Raw genomic sequence first — 4373 nt, forward strand, 5'->3', positions numbered from 1 at the left:
GATCTTAAAGCGTTAAGTGCCTTCCTAAGGCTTGCGCATTGATCTGTAAGAGATAGAAGCCTTTCTAAGGTATATCCTCTTCGGCACTAGTTGCCTTGACCTAGGATATAGGATTCCTGAAGGTTTAATAGCTTGTACGACTCTCTGAGTTGTAAACCCATTAGTCCAATAGAACTAGTGACTCTGTGAGTCTGAAAGTCTTCCTCTGACTTTAGGAGCGAGGAAGCTCCGCTACAGTTCTCTTGTCAATAATATCTTTAGAAATGACCTCAATCTATACTTTGCATTAAGAAAGCGTTTTTGTTACTGACCGTGAGCTTGCTCTTATGAATGCATTGCGAGCTACACTTCCCATTGAGCAAATATCTACTTTGTAGGTGCACATTACAAAAATTCTCACCGCTTATTTGCTTGGTTGTGGTAAGAAGCCAATCCCAAAACTATGAATAATTTTTTTGCAGCAATGACACTTCTTCGATAAAACTATTTAAGTGTCATAGTATGCTACCTACAGATTCCTGGATAGTCCATAAAGAAAAGGTTCGTTTCTTTAAGCATAATTTTATGCATGCATATTGAATTCTGGTGTTTTGCCTATCTTTCCTGATAACTTCTTAATCTGTTTTTAAGCTAATTGAGTTCCGCACTTTGGCCAATCCTGCCGAAGGGATGCACAGTATGTTAAAATATCTTGGAACGAGCAATGTCGACTTAGCGACCGTCCAAATTAAGAGAGAAATTGCCTGCGCAGCAGAAATCAGCAAAATAAGAACAGTAAATGACCACAATTGGCCTGCGAAGATACCACAACATTCAACAACGCAATATGCGTGAAGTTTGGAGGTAGAGTTCAGCATCTGCCTTGAAAGGTGCTCTGTCAGAATATCGATCAGCTATCAATAGCAACAAAAGTAGCAGCAATAACATCAATAGAAACAAAGCGGCAATATCATCCATAACCCCAGCAATAGTAGCATCAGAAACTGCCGGAAAATCACCCGAAAATAGTTGGGAATCATATGTCAGCACCGCTTATCGAACTCAACAAGAATAATACACCACTAACAAAGGATTATTTTGACCGACTGTGTTGGATTTAGCAAGATCGTATGGCACCAATACCGCAGCAACCTTTACAAGATCTCAACCTGCAGCGCCAGCAACTCTTTCACGAAATTGCCGTGGATGTAACGGGGCACCCTTTACTAGTATTGATAACAGTTACAGTGAAGATGGGGTGCATCGACTACTTCACGTACACGACGTTCAGAGGGAGCTTTTAAGTACGTAAGAAGACTTAGCTACTAAAGGTAAATTGTAAGGCTATAGAATAGAGAAAAAGAAAAACTTATTAATATATTAAGTTCCTACGTAACGATCTTCTATCTACTACTGACCTTATTAAAGAATAGCCAATTATGTATGGCGCCTACTTGTGCACGGCACAATCGTGTCTTGTGACGATTGGCGGGGGTGGTTTAAAATTAGATTAACCAATCAATAGAAATGATGTCTTATTGCGTCAACATTACCAAATTTGTAGTATTGGAACTATCAAGTAAGAAATAATGAAGATAATTTTTTTTACTTCTTTACTTATTTCCTTTAAAAGAAATATTAATTGTTTTTCTATTAGAATATAGTATTTATGTAACGGGCACACCGTGACAGTGGAGCTTTCCCATCGACAGCAATTTATCCATAATGCCATACGGGGGCTAATAAACAGTTCTGTAATAATGGAGCCTACATCCATTCAACCTCGAGGAAGACCAGTAGGATTAACAGCAACCGCACTTTCCACTCGTCTGAATCCCTCAGCTTTTGGATATGTCAAAACCGTAAGGAGTGTATCGTTACATGGAATTAACACTTAAAGGTTGTTAATTAATATATCATCTGAAAGAAAGATAACATTTAGAAAATATTACTTTACGTAGTAATCTTCGGAAAGCTTATCCATTGGTAGATATAGGCCATTATATCTACTTTCTCCGCGGTCCAGTCAGCGCTGAACGCGCGCAAAGAGAGAGACAGATAAGACTTTACTACATGTGTTGTATTAGTTTATAATTAAGTTAGTATTAAATATAAATAAACATAAGAGCTTTATTATATTATATACAGTACATTTTAACCCTCTTTAAAGCAAGTGTTTTTAAAGGAGTCTTCCTCTGCACGTACTAGTGTACATGAAGTGACGTGAGGCACCACTAGTACTGAGGCAGTGCAAAGTGGACATGTACTGAAGTAGTACAAGTCGGCAGCGCCCTGCTTTAAAAACCCTACACACCAGCAGAACGCTTCACAACAGCAACATTCTACGCAGCACCAACAACTCCTGTGATATCCCAATTGGAGCATACGCAATATGCCAGGACATAGTTCAAGAAGGTGTAGATTGCGCAATATTCCCGCTCATTACCACTGATAGTTAGATGTAGCACGTAGTTCAGTGCCCTTGCAAAGAAAATTAAATAATGAAATTTTAGCAGCTTAACATATATTGCATATGTCCTTCCAAATTACTTTGCAGAGCAGCAAAGAACATTTTGTGATGCACTGCCAATACCACTTTGATTACACTTTAAATTGCTTCCTATAATATAAATTCACCTACTATTCTTCAGTACTAACTAGCTAATGTCTGAATGAAATGGGGATTAGAATTCAAAGTTTCCTTTTTTGTGAATACTATTAATGAAGAAGCCCTAGAACAATTTGAAATTGAAGGGGCTTTTGTTTGTTCTTTTTTCGTTTTGGAAGTTTGTTTAGCCAGGTTTGTGAAAAGGGTTTTGCAGATAAGCATTAATTTTAATCAACAATTCTTTCGACGACGTCCGATCTCCAGTCTTAATATAAGTTCTAATGGCCAATTAAATTGTAACAAACTGGAAATTTTTCAGCTAATCAGAATACGTCAAATTTCAATAAGTGAAATGGGGTGTACCTTTGCATAAAATAATATCATTTGAAAGGGATAAAATATATTATTTCTATACGAGAAAATAATAAAGAAGATTAATATAAGGGAATGTTCATATTCAACATTAGACTAAAAAATCTAATAATATCTATTAAAGGGATCCGCTAACCAATCCCCAGTTTTCGCTATCCAGCCCCCCAATGCAGAACCCCAAAGCTAAAGTCGCGAGCTGTGATTGGCTGCAATCTAACAAACGAATTCTGACTGGTTGTACATATATATATGACAAAATGGCAAAGACATTCATATGGAAGCTGAAAACGGCAGAAGCTTGCAAAAATACGTATGAGAGATACATTTTAATAACGAGGAAACGTTTCTTTGAAGCAGTTATAGAAACATCGCTTTGGAGCAGTTATATTATACTATTAGTAGTAGTACTGTTATAAAATGGAAAGAGTATGGTATGGTAATATGGAATGGTATGAAGTGCAAGCTTTTCCATTGCAATCGTTTTGTCATGTATTCAAATTCAGGGTATTCACTCCAGCGAATCAAAGCTCGTTAGTATAGCCTAGGGGTAATCCATTAATTACTGGGGGGGTTCTGAATTGGGAGCGAGGCTGGTTAGCGAAAACTGGGGGGTGGTTAGCGGATCCCTTATTATAATATGAAAAGAAAAAATGATTATATGGGAATTAAATGGAACTTCAAAAAAGGAGCTAGCTTCAGAATCAACATGTATACATCGCCCTAGCAATGTTTAAATAAAGGACTGTGTATACATGTTGAGGCATTATTATAAGGTATAATCTCCGTCCGAGCCTCGGAGATCATGTTTTTCTTAAATATACATGCAAATCTGATCTAAATTCATCGAAGCGACAGATGCGGGTGTCGGGTGATAACAGATAAGAGTTAATCTACAGCCGATCCTCGGCTACTTTATGAAAAGGTCGATGAAGCGGGTATACACAATTAAGAGAGAGCGAGTCCTTTCAGCATCATGTGTAACGGGCTAAGGTTGCCCTAATGTTACAAAGTCCCCGGTAAGTAAACTTGATGTACTTAAGGGGATGGTCAATTACTTAAATAATGTAATTGGACCCACCACTTGGGTGTGGTTCACATTTGTGACCAACCCTTTGTATGTGATGCACATAGGTGCATTCACATAAGGAGGGATGACGCTAGGCGTTATCCCTCCTAATGTGAATGCACCTATGTGCATCACATACACAAGGGTTGGTCACAAATGTGATCCACTCCCAAGTAATGGGTCCAATTACTTTATTTAAGTAATTGACCACAATCCCCTTAAGTACATCAAGTGTACTTATTGCGGACTTTGTAACATTAGGGCAACCTTAGCCCGTTACACCATCCCCATCTTTGAGAACGAATTTAAATTATAAAATTCGTCAAAGATGGAGGAGGAACTGCGAGC

Source organism: Bremia lactucae, linkage group LG11 (genome assembly GCF_004359215.1).
Source record: "Bremia lactucae strain SF5 linkage group LG11, whole genome shotgun sequence".
In the NCBI taxonomy this organism is placed as follows: Eukaryota; Oomycota; class Peronosporomycetes; order Peronosporales; family Peronosporaceae; genus Bremia; species Bremia lactucae.